Below are 20,176 nucleotides of genomic sequence, written 5' to 3'. Positions count from 1 at the left end.
GGGGCAGGAGAATCGCTTGAACCCAGGAGGCGGAGGTTGCAGTGAGCCGAGACCATGCCATTGCACTCCAGGCTCGGCAACAAGAGCAAAACTCCATAAAAAAAAAAATATATATATCTATATTATATAAATATATATAAATATATAAATATATATATATAAATATACATAAATATATAAATATATAAAAATATATATAAAAATATATATAAATATATATAAATATATAAAAATATATAAATACATATAAATATATAAATATATAAAAATATATATATAAATATATATAAATATATAAATATATATAAATATATAAAAAAATATATATAAATATATATAAATATATAAAAAATATATATAAATATATATAAATATATATATAAATATATATAAATATATATAAATATATATATAAATATATATAAATATATATAAATATATATATAAATATATATAAATATATATAAATATATATGTAAATATATATGTAAATATATATAAATATATAAAAATATATATAAATATATATAAATGTATATATAAATATATATAAATATATAAATATATAAATGTATATATAAATATATATAAATATATAAATATATATAAAAATATATAAATATATATAAACATATAAATATATATAAATATATAAATATATATAAATATATAAATATATATAAATATATATATATAAATATATAAATATATATAAATATATATATAAATATATATATATGAGATTCGTTCTTCTTCCTATACTTGCAATACTTTCCAGCAAGAATGAATAAATAGAAGAATCAAGTCCCCTTTTCTCTCAGAAGAAAGCATTTACTATGTTAAAGGAACACAAACTGCATGTTGATGATATATCATTACATAAATATTTGACAATATTTGCTCCTTTATGAAGTAATTGGCATCAAGATTTAAGCTATCAAATACATTTATTATGTGCCATTTTGTATAAAACATATTTATATTGCTTTGAAATGAGCAGATATTTGCAATGATACTGTCCTTGAGTGGAGATGTTGTGTTCATATTACTTTAATTTGGTCTGATGTGGGTAGCAAAATCTAATGGTTGTGGGACACAAACTCTGTTAACATTGCTAACTGAGGTATTCAGTCAACTATTTTTGTATATACTTAATAGTTTTTGATGCTTCCTGGAGTACCTCTTGCTGTGGATTTCAAGCCAGTGCCAAAGATCTTGTTTGCATATACATCTATTGAGGAGATATAGCAAAGTAAATAGAGTTTCTACAGGACTCCATGTCATTGATTTCACACCCTGATAGGCAGTTGTTCCAGGATCTCTGCTAAAACTCCTCATATCTAATAGCACTGCAAATAAGAGAATGGACTTTATTCACGCCAAAGTCAAACAGAATCCTCTAAAATTTAAGGGAATAATGGTTGTAATGCAAATATTTCTTTTTTGATTTCTAAAATATAGCTTTAGAAATTTATTGGAAAAAAATGTATGGTCTACTCTTGACGCCTTGAAGAAAAATCTGTCCTGAATTTTTGTACATTTTTTTTCTCTAGACATAAATGAAAAAGAATTTTGGAAGGCTACTTTACCAGAACTGTTAACATCTAGCACCTTTCAGTTGTGTGTGATTGGGGGAAAGAGAAGAGGAAAGAGATAAGGAATTAGATACATTTTTGCCAATGACAGTTATAAGACAAAATTAAAATAATATGAACATAACATCTCTAGCCAAGGACAGTTTCATTGCAAATATCTGCTCATCTCAAAGCAATATAAATATATTTTATACAAAAATGTTATACAGCAAATATACTCAATAGCTTCAATCTTGATGACAATTACTTCATAAAGGAAAAGTATTTCAAATATTTATGCAATGATATATTGTCAACATGCAACATGCCCATGCCAAATATGCACTTCATTGTTTTCATTATCAACCATAGTTCTTTAAATCTCCTCTTGTTCTAGCTGCCTCTTATCAGCAGAATTTTCTAGAGAGATCAAGAATGTTTTTTAAAATGCTGACAATAGAGGAAAAGGACATTATTAGGAAAGAATAGAGAGACAGTAGTAATAACCAATTTTAACATTTTTCAGAATACAAAAGTAAAAACAAAAAAAATTATAGTAGATTCATGTTATGACATGTAAAAAAAGTGTGCTTAAGAAGAAGTGTTTCTATTTTTTGTTTTGTCTACCTACTGGCAACCTCCTCTGCCTGCTGTAAAATCCTGCTAGGAAAAGATGTTGTAGAGAACTTATAGATATTTGTATAATTTTTATATCTCATTTTAAAAAGTATGCCAATGACCAATAGATGTATACTAATTAAGGTAATCTGCATGGATCAAATTGAGCACCCCAGATTTCAAAAGATATTCAAAATCATTTACCTATGTGTGTCTTGATTCTGGTAGAGGCTGTCTGTAGACTTGGTGGTCAATGAGTAATTACATCATAGTAAAAATCATGTGGGTTCAATTAAATAAAGTATTATTTGTTTAAAAATATAACAGAATGCCTCAAATATGTATGAAATATATTTCTACTCTGATATATAAAAATCCAATTTTCTAATATATTGTGTACAAGACGCATGATGGTATGATGTTGCAAACCATAGTTGGGTGGTCTGTTAGATTTTGCACTCAGTAGGATCATAGAGGAACGTGTGGGTATCAGAAAAGAGTGATGAGGTGAATATATTGGCAACCTGGAGGTTTGCAAAAGACATCTGAGCAATTCTTGTAATTCTTTATATTTCCAAACTATATAGCAAAGGCAGAATTAAGCACAGAAAAAAAATGGTAGTAAGGCAAAAAGAAGGAGAAAAGAAGATATGCTTTCATTGTCTAGTGTGATTTTTTGCATGATCCATGGAATAAAAATATAAAAAACTAACTTTCATAAGCAATATAATCTAACTTGCTTATAAAAAAAAGCTGTCTTGATCATTAAAATCGTGTTTAATCTAAACTAATTTTCATTTAGGGAATTTTATAGATTCTTTGAAGTATCAAAATAGATCTGTACATAATTATAGCACCAATTGTATGAGTCACAGAGGTAAATTCTGCTTGAGCAAACATAAGAAAAGAGAGCATATGTTTTTTTTTTTTTTTGCTTCATAGACATTTTTTCTTTTTAGAATAAAACTCTCTTCAACCAGAAAAAGATATTTCAACATGGTTTTTAATTTAAAAATAAGTCATGTGGTTCTTCATGATTAGTCCCTGATTTGAAAGGTTAGTCATTTGGGAAAAAATAAATATTGTTCAGTCAACACAGTATTTTCTTCTTTAAACTTTTTATTCACGTCTTTTAGTTTACCAGTACCAATCCTGAAATACCTAAGACTGAGAATTTTAAAATTTCACATTTTTAATATTCTTTTTTAAATTAATGCTCCTTTTAACATCAAGAACTCATTGCCTAGTGAATTCCTTAATGTAGTCTCCAATGCATAATATATAGCTAAGCTTCCTTTGGACAGGTAATACCTCTTTTTTGATTGATTAAAAGGAAAGAATACAAGGTATTAAGTAAAACACTAATTGAAATATAAATATTTTAGATTATTAGATAACCATCATAAAAATTATTCATACATGAAATTGAAACCATTTCACTGCAGATATTTTACTGATTACAGAATTTGTAATGCATGTTCTACCGTGTGAAGAATAAAAATATTATCTTTCCAGAGTATCAAATATGTCATTGAGAATTTTACAGAATTTGCTGCCTGGGAAGAAGTAGAATCACCTGACATTGTTAAACATTGGCAAAGACAGAAATAACAGCTTGTGCCAATGCAAATTGCCTGGAAGTTTGTTGATATAGATGAACATGGACAGATGGTTTTCTGAAAACAGTATCATCTTGATTTTCTACCTAACAGAAATGAAGGACCTCATATTTGTGATGACATATTAGAAATCATGAGAATGAAGCTGTTCATTTTTCTTCTAATACTTTTCTCTGTCAAGTAGAGACACTACTAGGAGAGTGCCTAGTGAGTACTTAAACACACATTGTAGAGTTAAAGTTATCCATTCTGTTTAGGTGATCTTGCCTATAATCATGGTCCAATATAGTGTTACACCCTTGCAGTAAAGAGTGGTTATCCATCGATTTTTAAAGTTCTAAGTCTATATGCTTATTGGAAGATGAGGACAGAAGAGGGAATTGTTGTTTGAAGTTTATGAGTGTAGAGTAGGGGAAAGTAGCACATGCTTGCATCTTACTTAGAGTTGTCTGGGTGGTCATAAAATCAAACCACCTGTTTAGGGATAAGAAGTACTTAGTGGTAACAGACATCAGTAAGACAGAACACATCCTCAATGACCCCAGAAGGAGAAGATGCGTAAAGAGCTATCACAAAAGTTTAAACCTAAAGGAGAGAAGAGGGATGAGTGAAACAAGAAGATGTGTAAAGTGATAGTTCTGAGAAAGGTTCTTTTATCCTAAGATGGCTTTTCAGTATTTCCTTCAATGAAAACACTGGATATATTCAATAGCAATTCTAACACAAAAAGACTTGGCAGCTGGGCGCGGTGGCACACGCCTGTAATCCCAGCACTTTGGGAGGCTGAGGCGGATGGATTGATTGAGGTCAGGAGTTCAAGACTAGCCTGACCAACATAGTGAAACACCATCTCTACTAAAAATACAAAATTAGCTGGGCATGATGACGGTTGTCTGTAATGCCAGCTACTCAGGAAGCTGAGGTGGGAGAATTGCTTGAACCAGGGAGGCGGAGGTTACAGTGAGCTGAGATCATGCCACTGCATTCAAGTCTCGGTGACAGAGCAAGATTCCGTCTCAAAAAACAAAACAAAACACAACAAAACAAAAAGACTTGGCAAACAGACCATTTCATTCTTTGGATAACAATTTTTTAACCATTTCCAATTTAAGGTCCAAGTGTCCAGACCCCCATGTCTGTAAGAGATCATTGCTAGTCACAGACTTTCAGGAGAACAATAATCCTAGCTTGTACTTCCCAATAACTAATTAGAAGTGTCTCTTCTGCAATTTGATTGAATCAGCTCCAAGGAAAAACACTGCTGTGAAAAATATATATATATTTTATATATATATATATAATTATGTATATATGGGTACAATTTTAAATACATTTCATTACATTGATGTACTCTCAAAAATAATAAACATGCAAACTAAACTCCTGTTGCTTAGACAATACTATAGATACATGTAGTCAATAACCTTTCTCCTGAACTGTAATCTCAATGAAATAAACTGATCTTTAACCCAAAGAAATGTGAAGATCATCAGTATGGCATTACATTTCCTTTATAATGGCTTTAATCAAGTGTGACTATACTGCTGAGTATAACTACAATTGCATTAAATTACAATTTACTTAAGAATATTCAAGAGTCCTTAAATTTTCAAAATATAAATAAACCCTAACTTAATATTAAAACTAATTTTAAACAGAAAATGTTTTTACCTTGTATTCAAATTATTAGACACACTACAATTACCCAACCTAAACCTGTTCCAGTTAGATATTTTTCTGAATCCAGAAGCTAGTAACATATAATATCTCTGTACATAACATCTTTACAAGATAGTTTTGAATATGACATATTTACAATCATTTAAATTTTGCTTTTGCTACCAATTGACTAGTGAAAATTCATACAATATCCTCATTTTTCAAGTAATAAGCTATTTTATAGTAGTTAGCATTCAGATTGCTTCACAATCCATTTTCCTCAAACTATATTTTCTCCCTCTGAAATCCAAATTAATCATAGATCATAATATCTTTTGTGGAAGTAGAATTAAGGAGGAGATTTAATGGGTGATTAGTGGACAATTATCTTAGCTTTTTTTACAAAATTAGAAGACTTAATTTTTAAAACAAATTCAAAATCTTTTTTATATTTGAATATCTTATCCACAGCTTGGATATGAAAACTTATATTTTTTCTGTTTCTACAATCTAGTTTTGAGTTACCTTTGTACCATAATCTATTATGGACAAAAAATAAAAATACTTATACAGCACAAAATTTGAGAAGGAATGAAACATAATCCTTACCTCTTCACCCTTTCTGAAAAAGATTATAATAACAAGAATGATGATAAAAATGCATATGTAACATAAAAACTATTTTCAAATCCTGATTCTATTGCTGATAATAAGGATATGGCATCCCTTTAAAAGGAAGATAACTGTGGCATTTTAAAAATATAGGCACGAATACTTTGAATGTCCTCACGTCAAAGGGTAGACATCATGTTTCTTCCCCCTGAAGTCAGACAGGCTATGATTGCTTAAGCCAGCCGAGCATTAAAGTAATTCTATGTGACTTCTGAGGCAAGATTTTTAAAGGCAATATATTGACCCATTAACTGAAACACTCAGGCAAGCTACCTGTATGATTCCATGCTGTGAGGAAGCTCAGGTTACATGAAGAAGCAATATTCAGACACTCTGGTTAAGAGATTATTTTGAGCCCAGCCTTGAAGTCATACCAATGCAGTGGCCAAATAGATAAATGAAGAAGCTTTCAGAAGATTTCACTGTCCAACGTTTAATTCATTCCTAGACATCTAGGACTTCTCAGAGGCCCCAAATACTGTAGACCACAGAAATGTCACCCCACTTTGCATTTTCAACCCCCTGACCCCAGAATATATGAGGATGACAAAATGGTTATTGCATCACGCCACTGAATTTGAGTAGCTTGTTTTGCAGAAATAACTAGCAGAAGCAATCACAAATAGAAATGTTTTCTTTCTCCACAATTTGAAAGACTGTCACAAAAAGGAAAGAAGAGAAAATGTGGCACAGCACAAACCTGAGTCTTCCATTTGATAGCTGTAAATTTTGGCAATCGGTAATTAAATCATGGATGATATTCTCATATTCTGGGCATTTATGAAAGGTTAAATTAGATAGCATAATTAAAGTATCAGACACAACTGTGCTTTCAACAAAAAAGGCATAGTTATTTAATCCCTCCCCTTATTGTTAAATAAATTTTAATAGGTCTTTTTATAGGTGAAACATTATTGCCAGAAAAGAATTTCAAAACTATATAAATGAGAAAAAAATAATGTTTGGCTTTTTTGAAATCAAGGAAAATTTCATAGTGCAAGAGGTATTGGTAATGCAGTCTACAGACATAAAAATTTCATTCGTTTTAATAAATACATGACTATCTCACAGGAAGAATACAAAGTTTGAGATACACAGGTAAATAAAAGGGTTGCATTTCCAGTCCTCATGGAATTTAGAATCTAGCAGGTAAATAAATGGGAATCACGAACAATTTTTAGCCTGATGAGTTTTTAACAAAGAGAAGACCACAATACTATGGGAATATACAGCAGCAAAATTTGCCCTTGTCTCCTTGAAAATAAACCATTAAACAGCTTCAAAATAATAGACAGTAGCTAGTAAATATTAGAGAAGTATGCCTTGAAGAAGCAGCAATAGACATAAAAGCTGTGAGAAGAAAGAATGCAGAACACCTTAGCGAAATTGAGAGACAACTAGTTTGTTTGGGTCATAGACACCAGTAAGGGCACGTGACTGGAGAGAGAAGTCAGGGCTATATTAAAAGGACCTTTAGTAGATTACCGAATTTCTCTTGAGGGCAATAGTATATTATTCAAAGGGGTTAAGCAAGTGATTTCAGATACTTGTTTTAAAATGTTAGCTAAAGAACGCACAATCTATATGACTCTCCAGAGTAAAACTCTTAGGGATTTTCATACTTTTTTTCCCCTTTTGATGCTCATGACATACCCTCATTCAAAAAAGGTTTGGGCATTATTCTTCTATAATTATACAACGGACATAAGAATACTTGATTTATGATTTGTACTCTCATGCCCTGATTTAGGAATCAGAAATATAAAGCCTTTTTACCACATACATGATTCAACTGGCAAAACTATTTAAATTTATTGCTATGTTGTTTCATGATTTTTTAAAAAAAAAATCCTACAAAACGAGTTTACACTCTAAACTGTATCCCAAGTATAGCAAGAAGTTTCACAGAAATATATTTAAAGAGGATTGGTTAAGTTTTGAAAAACTAGTATGCAGCTTTGTATAATTACTAAACTGAAGAACAAAATATTAAATTATATATGATATACCTCTCATATTATTTTTTGTTATAGTATCAAATGTTTATATATTTGCTTCACATTTAACTATTGACACTTGTAGTTTGAAAGCCTCTTAGTCTTTCTTGCTGTCTAATGGATGTTTGCTTAATAGGCCTTGATGCTATTGTAGGCTTGAATTTATATAAATCTTACCTCCAGAACACACAATATAATAACTATCCCATACAGAGGGTCCAGATATTCTACTTATGTCTTTCTGGTCTCATTCATAGAACTTATTTCTACTACTAGTACACTCTTCTCATGAGAAAACAAACAAAAAATAAAAACAACAAAAAAGTGTACTTTCTCTTCACTCTCTTGCTTCTGCTCCCTGTCTTGTGAATTCAATTTGCTGGTTCTTTGCTCATGGAAACAATGCTTGGATCCAAAATGCGACTTTGTTTTCTGTGGTGCCGGCTCTTCTGCTAGCTTCTTTCCTTTTATCCTTTTATTAAAAATTATTCTAACATTATATTTTATTTTCAGCATATTTTCTACCAACATTCATCAGAATTAGTAAGGAATCTCTGGTTAAAGTTAAGCATTATGGCCAGTAAGTTAAATGAAAGTTAGGTATATTCAACATGTATAAATATTGGCATACAGCATAGCATCCAAGGACATAGTCTTACAAGATAATTAAAACACTTAACTTTGATATGTGAGAGCTTGTTTTGAAAATGAAACTCTACACCCACACACAAACATAACATTTACCAGAAAATTTTCAAGTTATTTTTTTCAAAGGAATGTCTCCTACTATGATCACAAAATTTGGATGTGAAGAGTAATTAATTATCTCATACTTTTAGCCACAATGCTTAGACAGTATGAATTAAAGTTTTAAATTGGGACATAAATCTGGGAAAAAAAAGTTAAATTGGCTCTGTGTGATCTTATGTATAACTAAGAATGCTTATAGTTTTCATCAAACTATTCTTTTTGAAAGGTTTGCTTTATAGCCAATTAGTTTTGCTGTATTCTGAGTCATATATTTAATAATGAGAAAAAATGTTTTCCATATGTTGTTTTAGAAGAGATGGAAAAGCACTTCAGAATTTTGTCAGAAAAAAAAGAAATATGTATCAAAGTAATTTTTCACTTTGTTACAAATTCGAGTGTGTCGACATCTACTCTATATATTAAAGCAAAGTCTATTCAACACATGCATAAATAATGGAATTAATAATATAAAATATAAATGACTGTGCAAATAAGTTGACAAATTGTTGAAAGTTATTTGCTAGAACATGAAAGTTAAATAATAAACGTTGGGGAATACCAAAATATCATGTGCATTTTTATCTGTCTAGGGAGACTGATTACTTAATCCACTTCTTTTTAAAGCTTCATGAGCACTCAAATATATTGTTAACTCTTTCTGAATGAAAAGATAATATTCATACAATGAATGTGAGGGTTTCATGTTGATCTTCCTATTGTCTTTTGTTTAACAACAAAACAACCTTTCTAACATAACAATATAAAACAAAAATTATTTGAGTATCTAGCAGACTTCTCTTGGAGAAAGAAATATACTGAGACCCAATTTGCTGTAGAGTGAGATTCCAAAGCATATTTTAGAAGAAAGAAGAGAAATTAACTTAAAAAAACGGAATTTCCTTGCATAAGAAATAAATGCAGAAGTTCCACCTCTAGAATGGCAATGTGAAGAGCTCCATGGATCTTTTTTCCAGTAAAATTGTTGAAAATTATAAAACAACCATCATCTATGTCACTTGAAAAGTCATAACGGTACATAGGAAATGATGAAGTACTTATTCAAGAAAATCTACTGAAACTCACTAACAACAGTGAGAGCTTTTTTGCACTTGATCCACAACCCATTCTTACCTTTCTTTCTCACAGCCTATCTTGATATAAACTCTACTCAAGGCAATGTAGCCAAGAACACAGAACTTTTACTAGGCCCCATTCAGGGGCTATAGTATGTTTCTGGAAGTAACAGTACAACAGAATTTTTCATTTCCACCCCCACCTGCTGCCACTACCTGTTCTTGAAGTTAAGCTTTTGTTGAATGTGGCCAAGAAGTAAGATGTCACTTCTTCCTACCAGCTCTAATTCATGGAATGAGGACTGTTTGGGTGCAACACACTGAGAACACTGGGCCCTGATTGCCTTCTTTCTGGTTTGTCTGTAAGGCAAAGTTCTCTTCCAGGAGTGGCAAGCTGAGATTACCAATGGCTACTCCTCACCCCAGTGACCCAGTCTCAAAGTAGGGCTGCCACTCCGAGAGGACAATGCTGTTCTCTTTGCTGCAATCAACAGAGCCAAAGCTTAGAAGTTTTGCCCAAAGGAAGGGGCAGAACATACAGCAGAGAGTGATAAAGCCTTTCCCAAAAGAAGAGTTTGGGGAAATTCAACCATAAGGGTACTTTGAAAAACAACGAAGGGATGGTAAAAAGCAAATGAGAGAGACTGACACTTTATTAGAGACATATGCTTTGAAACAAAGGTCAGCTAGTTTACCAGGAATAACCCAGGAAAAAGACAGCTAAGAAGAGCCCTTAACTGGTGTCAGGAAGAAGTTTCAAATGCTGAACAAATGAAAAGACCTGAAATAATAAATAAGACTGTTAATATAACAAAAGCTGTAAATACATAGTACTTTTCTTTTTATCTCTTTTTTTAAGACATAAAATTGTGTCAAGTGTGTGGTCGGGTGCGGTGGCTCACACTTGTAATCCCAGCACTTTGGGAGGCCGAGGCTGGCGGATCACGAGGTCAGGAGATTGAGACCACGGTGAAACCCCGTCTCTATTAAAAATACAAAAATATTAACTGAGCGTGGTGGCGGGCGCCTGTAGTCCCAGCTACTCGGAGAGGCTGAGGCAGGAGAATGGCGTGAACCCAGAAGGCGGAGCTTGCAGTGAGCCGAGATTGTGCCACTGCACTCCAGCCTGGGCGACGGAGCGAGACTCCATCTCAAAAAAATAGATAAATAAATAAATAAATAAATAAAATTATGTCAAGTGTGTTAGTCTGTTTGTGCTGATATATATATACCAGAGACTGAGAAATTTGTAAAGAAGAAATTGATTTCTCATAGTTCGGCAGGCTGGAAGTTTAAGATCAATTTGCTGGTAGGTTTGGTGTCTGCTGAGGTGCCTTGAATACTGCATCCTCCAGAGGGGATGAATGCTGTATTTTCATATGGTGAAAAGGATGAAAAGGCAAAGGATCCTAATTCCCTCCAGCCCTTTTATAAGACACTCATACCATCCATGAGGACAGAGCCCTAACAGCCTAATCACGTCCTCAAGGTTCCAGCTCTTAGTGCTGTCACATTGAAATTAAGTCTCAACATGAACTTTGGAGAGGACAACACAATAAACCATAGCATCAAGTAACAGTTACAACAATAAATTATTGGGTATAGAGCATATATAGATGTAATGTGTACAGCAATAATAGCACAAAAAGACGGAGAGTCAAAGTATACAAAAGTGAACAAAAGTGAAATTTATATATACGTATGTCACTAGAATTGTTATGCTTCTAAAATTGATTCTGATAAGATGTATACAGTAAACCCTAAAGTAACAATTAAGGGAAGCATTAAAAAAATAGATAAAATATTACTAAAATTAAAATTAAATGTTACATAAAAAAATACCTAATTCAGAAGAAAGCAGTAAAGGAGGAATAGAAGAATGAAAAGACATAAGATATACACAAAACCGAAGTAAAATGATGGATGTAAATCTAACTATACTACTAATCTCAAGTGAAAATGAATTTAAATATTCAAATAAAAGACAGAGATTGTCAGACTGGAGGAAAAATAAATTAAATAAACAAGATCCATCTACATGTTGTCTGCAGGAGACACGCTTTAGATCCAAAGATGAAAATTCATAGAAAAAAATGATGGAAAAGTTATATTATGCAGGCAGTAACCACAAGAAATCTGGAATTGTTATATTAATATAGAAAAAATAGTATTTAAAACAAAAGGGGTTACAGAGGTAAAGAGAGATATTTCATAAAAATAAAAGGGCCATAATCTCATAAGCACATAAATGTGTGACGAAAAGACATCAAAATCGATTCATACAGAAACTTCCAAAAATGAAGATTAAATAGACAATTTAACATACTTCTTGCAGCCTTTAATACTCACTTTCACAAATGGATAAAATGACTAGGCAGAAGATCAACAAAGAAATAGAACACTTGAACAATACTATAAAATAACTAGACTGATTAGATATTTAAGGAACACTGTAACAACAGTAGATTCTCAAGTGCACATGCAACATTATCCAGGAATACCATATCCCAGGCCATAAAATAGACTTCAATGAATTTAAGCATTGGAATAATATAAAGTATATTTTCAGATAATAATTGAGTAAAATCATAAATCAGCAATAGGAAAATTTGGGAAACTCAGAAATATGTGGAAATTAAACAACATGCTCTTAAATAACCAATGGGTCCCAGAAGAAATAATAAGATAAATTAGAAAATACTTTAAAAAAAGATAAAATAGTTTAGGGACACATAACGTCTCTTACGTGATACAATAAAAGTAGTTCTCATACTCAAAAATAGCATTCTCTAAACTGCCACCATAAGGCACTGAAAAAAGAAGAGCAAATTAAAACTAGAGCAACCACAAAAAAGTATTAGGGATATGCAAATTAGTGAAATACAAAATAGAAAAAGAATTGAGAACCTCAACAAAGCCAAAAACTGTTTCTTTGAACACATCAACAGTGGCCACAATTTAGACAGAACGACCAACAAGAAAGAGAAACTAGTCAAGCATCAATGAATTTTTTAAAAGGACACTAAACTTAAAGAAATAAAAAATTATTACAAAAGTACCTATGAACAATTATATACCAAAATTTAGATATTTTATATGAACTGGACAAATTCTAAGAAATATTCAAATTAGCAAAAATGAGTCAAGAAAAAATATAAAATCTTATCAAGTAAAGAGATTAAGTTAGTAATCAAAACTACCACCCCAGGAAACAATGACAACAGCAACAAAATCCTCTAGCCAAGAATGCCTCTACCAAACTTTTAAAGTTGAATTAATACAATTATTTACAAACTCTTGCAAAAAAAAATAAAAGGCAATACACTTCCCAGTTTATTCTTTGAAGCTAGTATTACCCTAATAACAAAACCAGACAAAAGCATCAAAAAAAAAAAAGAAAGAAAAAGAAAACAAAAACACGGAAGAATATCTTTAACAAAAATAGATGGAAAAAATCCTCAGCAAAACTCTAATGAACAAAATCCAGCAATACATAAAATGTATAATATACTATAACCAGGCAGGACTTATCTCAGGAATGCAAGACTGTTTCAACCTGGAAGTCAATTAATGTAATATACTACAATAGTAGAATAAAAAACAAAAAACATACAATCATCTCAATAGATACATTAAAAAAAAATCACTTTACAAAATCCAATGGCATTTAATGATAAAAACTCTTAAGAAACCAGGAATAGAAGGGAACATCCTCAGCCTGATAATGGGCTTCTGTGAAAATCCAAAGCTAATATCAAACTTCATGGTAAAGGGCCAAATGTTTTCTCCTAAGATCACAACAAGACAAGTATATCTGCTCTTGACACATCTATTTAACATTATACTAGAAGTTTTAGTTAGGATTAGGACAATTAGGCCAGAAAACAAAATAAAATCCAAATTGAAAAGGAAAAGTAAAATTATATTTGCAGATAAAATGAGCTTGTACTCTGATAATCCACTAAAAACTTGTAACTTAAAAATGAAAGTTGCTGGGAGGGGTGGCTGTGGGTGCAGCTTCAGCAGACTTTAACGTTCCTGACTGCTGGCTTTGAAGAGAGTAGCGGATCTCCCAGCACAGCGTTCCAGCTCTGCTAAGGGACAGACTGCCTGCTCAAGTGGGTCACTGACCCCCGTGCCTCTTGACTGGGAGACACCTCTCAGGAGGGGTCGACAGACACCTCATACAGGAGAGCTCCGGCTGGCATCTGGCAGGTGCCCCTCTGGGATGAAGCTTCCAGAGGAAGGAACAGGCAGCAATCTTTGCTGTTCTGCAGCCTCCACTGTTGATACCCAGGTAAACAGGGTCTGGAGTGGACCTCCAGCAAACTCCAGCAGACCTACAGCAGAGGAACCTGACTGTTAGAAGGAAAACTAACAAACACAAAGGAATAGCATCAACATCAACAAGAAGGACATCCACAGAAAAACCGCATCCGAAGGTTACCAAATACCAACATCAAATACCAAAGGTAGGTAAATCCATGAAGATGAGGAAAAACCAGCACAAAAAGGCTGAAAATTCCAAAAACCAGAATGCCTCTTCTCTTCCAAAGGATGACAACTCCTCTCCAGCAAGGGAACAAAACTGGACAGAGCATGAGTTTGATGCATTGACAGAAGTAGGCTTCAGAAGGTGGGTAATAACAAACTCCTCCGAGCAAAAGGGGCATGTTCTAACCCAATGCAAGGAAGCTAAGAACATTGAAAAAAAGTTAGATGAATTGCTAACTAGAATAACAAGCTTAGAGAGGAACATAAATGACCTCATGGAGCTGAAAACCCAGCACGAGAACTTCGTGAAGCGTACACAAGTATCAATAGCCAAATCGATCAAGTGGAAGAAAGGATATCAGAGATTAAAAATCAACTTAATGAAATAAAGCATGAAGACAAGATTAGAGAAAAAAGAATGAAAAGGAAAGAACAAAGCCTCCAAGAAATATGGGACTATGTGAAAAGACCAAACCTAAGTTTGATTGCTGTACCTGAACGTGACGGGGAGAATGGTACCAAGTTGGAAAACACTGTTCAGGATATTATCCAGGAGAACTTCCCCAGCCTAGCAAGGCAGGCCAACATTCAAATTCAGGAAATATAGAGAACACCTCAAAGATACTCCTCGAGAAGAGCAACCCCAAGATGCATCATCATTAGATTCACCAAGCTTCAACTGAAGGAAAAAATGTTAAGGGCAGCCAGAGAGAAAGGTTTGGTTACCCACGAAGGGAAGCTCATCAGACTAACAGTGGATCTCTCTGCAGAAAACCTACAGCCAGGAGAGATTGGGGGCCAATATTCAACATTCTTAAAGAAAAGAATTTTCAATCCAGAATTTCATATCCAGCCAAACTAAGCTTCATAAGTGAAGGAGAAATAAAATCCTCTACAGAAAAGTAAATGCTGAGAGATTTTGTCACCACCAGGCCTACCTTACAAGAGCTCTTGAAGGATGCACTAAATATGGAAAGGAAAAACCAGTACCAGCCACTGCAAAAATGTACCAAATTGTAACGACCATTGACAATATGAAGAAACTGCATCAACTTATGGGCAAAACAGGCTGGGTGCAGTGGCTTACGCCTGTAATCCTACCACTCTGGGAGACTGAGGTGGGTGGATCACGAGGTCAGGGGTTGGAGACCAGCCTGGCCAACATGGTGAAACCCCATCTCTACTAAAAATACAAAAATTAGCCAGGCAACGTGGCAGATGCCTGTAATCCCAGCTAATTGGGAGGCTGAGGCAGAAAACTGCTTGAACCCTGGAGGTGGAGGGTGCAGTGAGCCGAGACCGTGCCACTGCATTCCAGCCTGGGTGACAAAGTGAGACTCCGTCCCCCACCCTGCAAAAAAAAGGGCAAAATAACCAGCTAGCATCATAAAGACAGGATCAAATTCACACATAACAATATTAACCTTAAATGTAAATGAGCTAAATGCCCTAATTAAAAGACACAGATTGGCAAACTGCATAAAAAGTCAAGACCCATTGGTGTGCTGTATTCAGGAGACACACCTCATGTGCAAAGGCACATATAAGCTCAAAATAAAGGGATGGAGGAATATTTACCAAGTAGACGGAAAGCAAAAAGCAGGAGTTGCAATCCTAGTCTCTGATAAAACAGACTTTAACAAAGGTCAAAAAAGACAAAGAAGGGACTTACATAATGGTAAAGGAATCAACACAAGAAGAACTAACTATTCTAAATATATGTGCACCCAATACAGGAGCACCCAGATTCATAAAGAAAGTTCTTAGAGACCTACAAAGAGACTTAGACTCCCGCACAGTAATAGTGGGAGATTTTAACACCACACTGTCAATATTAGACCGATCAACAAGACAGAGAATTAACAAGGATATTCAGGACTTGAACTCAGCTCTGGACCAAGCAGACCTAATACACGTCTACAGAAATCTTTACCCCAAATCAGCAGAATACACATTTTTCTCAGCACTACAATGCACTTATTCTAAAATTGACCACATAATTGGAAGTAAAACACTCCTCAGCACATGCAAAAGAATGGAAATCATAACAAACACTCTCTCAGACCACAGTGTAATCAAATTAGAATTCAAGATTATGAAACTCACTCAAAACTGCACAACTACATGGAAACTGAACAACCTGCTCCTGAATGACTACTGAGTAAATAACAAAATTAAGGCAGAAATAAATAAGTTCTTTGAAACCAATGAGAACAAAGACACAACATACCAGAATCTCTGAGACACAGCTAAAGCAGTGTTTACAGGGAAATTTATAGCACTAAATGCTCACAGGAGAAAGCAGGAAGGTTCTAAAATCAACATCCTAACATCACAACTAAAAGAACTAGAGAAGCAAGAGCAAACAAATTCAAAAGCTAGCAGAAGACAAGAAATAACTAAGATCAGAGCAGAACTGAGGGAAATAGAGACACACACACAAAAAAACCCTTCAAAGAATCAATGAATCTAGAAGCTGGTTTTTTGAAAAGATTAACAAAATAGCTAGACCACTAGCCAGACTAATAAAGAAGAAAAGAGAGAAGAATCAAATAGACACAATAAAAAATAATAAAGGAGATATCACCGATGACCCTACAAAAATACAAACTACCATCAGAGAACAATATAAACACCTAGACTCAAATAAACCAGAAAATCTAGCAGAAATGGATAAATTCCTGGACACTTACACCCTCCCAAGACTAAACCAGGAAGACGTCAAAACCCTGAATAGACCAATAACAAGTTCTGAAGTTGAGTCAGTAATTAATAGCCTACCAACCAAAAAAAGCCCAGGACCAGACGGATTCACAGATGAATTCTACCAGAGGTACAAAGTGGAGCTGGTACCATTCCTTCTGAAAATATCCCAAACAATAGACAAAGAGGGACTCCTCCCTAACTCATTTTATGAGGCCAGCATCATCCTGATATCAAAACCTGGCAGAGACATAGCAAAAAAAGAAAATTTCAGGCCAATATCCCTGATGAACATCAATGCGAAAATCCTCAATAATATACAGGCAAACCGAATCCATCAGCACATCAGAAAGCTTATCCACCACAATCAAGCCAGCTTCATCCCTGGGATGCAAGGCTGCTTCAACATACGCAAATCAATAAATGTAATCCATCATATAAACAGAACCAACCACAAAAACCACATGATTTTCTCAATACATGCAGAAAAGTCCTTTGATAAAATGCAACACCCTTTTATGCTAAAAACTCTCAATAAACTAGGTATTGATGGAATGTATCCAAAATAATAAGAGCTATTTATGACAAACCCACTGCCAATATTATACTGAATGGGAAAAGCTGGAAGCATTCCCTTTGAAAAACAACACAAGACAAAGATGCCCTCTCTCACCATTCCTTTTCAACATAGTATTGGAAGTTCTGGCCAGGGAAATCAGGCAAGAGAAAGAAATAAAGGGTATTCAAATAGGAAGAGACAAAGTCAAAATGTCTCTGTTTGCAGATGACATGATTGCATATTTAGAAAACCCATCATCTCAGTCCAAAATCTCCTTAAGCTGATAAGCAACTTCAACAAAGTCTCAGGATACAAAATCAATGTGCAAAAATCACAAGCATTCCTATACACCAATAATAGACAGAGAGCCAAATCATGAGTGAACTCCCATTCACAATTGCTACAAAAATACCTAGGAATACAACTTACAAGGGATGTGAAGGACCTCTTCAAGGAGGACTACAAACCACTGCTCAAGGAAATAAAAGAGGATACAAACAAATGGAAAAACATTCCATGCTCATGGATAAAAAGAATCAATATCGTGAAAATGGCCATACTGCCCAATGTAATTTATAGATTCAATTCTATCCCCATCAAGCTACCATTGACTTTCTTCAAGAATTAGAGAAAACTACTTTAAATTGCACATGGAGCCAAAAAAGAACCCATATGGCCAAGACAATCCTAAGCAAAAATAGCAAAGCTGGAGGCATCATGCTACCTGACTTCAAACAATACCACAAGGCTACAGTAACAAAAACAGCACAGTACTGGTACCAAAACAGATATATAAACCAACAGAACAGAGGCCTCAGAAATAATGCCACACATCTACAACCATCTGATTTTTTACAAAACCTGAGAAAAACAAGCAATGGGGAAAGGATTCCCTATTTAATAAATGGTATGGGGAAAACTGGCTAGCCATATGCAGAAAATTGAAACTGGACCCCTTCCTTACACCTTATACAAAAATCAACTCAAGATGGATTAAAGACTTAAATGTAAGACCTAAAATCATAAAAGCCCTAGAAGAAAACCTAGGCAATACCATTCAGGAGACAGGCATGGGCAAAGGCTTCATGACTAAAACGCCAAAAGCAATAGCAACAAAAGTCAAAATTGACAAACGTAAAGAGCTTCTGCATAGCGAAAGAAACTACCATCAGAGTGAACAGGCAAACTACAGAATGGGAGAAAATGTTTGCAGTCTACTCATCTGACAAAGGGCTAATATCCAGAATCTACAAGAAACTTAAAAAAAGTATGAGAAAAAAAAACATGAAAAAGTGGGCGAAGGATATGAACAGATACTTCTCAAAAGAAGACATCTATGCAGCCAACAAACATACAAAAAAAAGCTCATCATTACTAGTCATTAGATAAATGTAAATCAAAACCACAATGAGATACCATCTCACACCAGTTAGAATGGTGACCATTAAAAAGTCAGAAAACAACACATGCTGGAGAGGATGGGGAGAACCAGAAATGCTTTTACACTGATGGTGGGAGTGTAAACTATTTCAACCATTGTGGCAGACAGTGTGTTGATTCCTCAAGGATCTAGAACCAGAAATACCATTTGACCCAGCAATCCCATTGCTGGGTATATACCCAAAGGATTATAAATCATTCTACTATAAAGGCACATGTACACATATGTTTATTGCAGCACTATTCACAATAGCAAAGACTTGGAAGCAACCCAAGTGCCCATCAATAATAGGCTGGATAAAGAAAATGTGGCACATATACACCATGGAATACTATGCAATCATAAAAAAGATGAGTTAATGTCCTTTGCAGGGACATGGGTGAAGCTGGAAACCATCATTCTCAGCAAACTGACACAGGAATAGAAAACCAAACACTGCATGTTCTCATTCATAAGTGGGAGTTTAACAATGAGAACACATGGGCATAGGGAGGGGAACATCACACACCGGGGCCTCTTTGGGGGTGGGGGGCTAGGGGAATTGTAGCATTAGGAGAAATACCTAATGTAGATTATGGGTTGATGAGTGCAGCAAAGCACCATGGCACATGTATACCTATGTAACAAACCTGCACGTTCTGCATATGTAGCCCAGAACTTAAAGTATAATCTAAAAATTTTTAAATTAGCCAGGCTTAGTGGCACATACTTGTAGTCCTATACTTGGGAGGCTGGGGAGGGGGGATTGCAGGAGCTGAGGAGTTTGAGAATGCAGTTAGCTATGATCAAGCCACTGTATTCCAGCCTGGGCAACAAAGCAAGACTCTATCTCTAAAAAATTAAATAAAATAAAAACTTAAATGTCTTTATATAGAACTTAAGATATTGGTGATTAATTTGTAACACTTTTCTAGATCTTAAAAATAATGCCTCTTTGGAGTTTTCTCTAAATTAGCAGACATCTGTCCCTTTTTTTATGTCCTGAATTATGAAAAAACATTAATTCTTGTCTAAGGA

This window comes from Nomascus leucogenys, chromosome 20 (assembly GCF_006542625.1).
Source record: "Nomascus leucogenys isolate Asia chromosome 20, Asia_NLE_v1, whole genome shotgun sequence".
Classification (NCBI taxonomy): domain Eukaryota; kingdom Metazoa; phylum Chordata; class Mammalia; order Primates; family Hylobatidae; genus Nomascus; species Nomascus leucogenys.
This window is presented reverse-complemented; position numbering follows the sequence as displayed.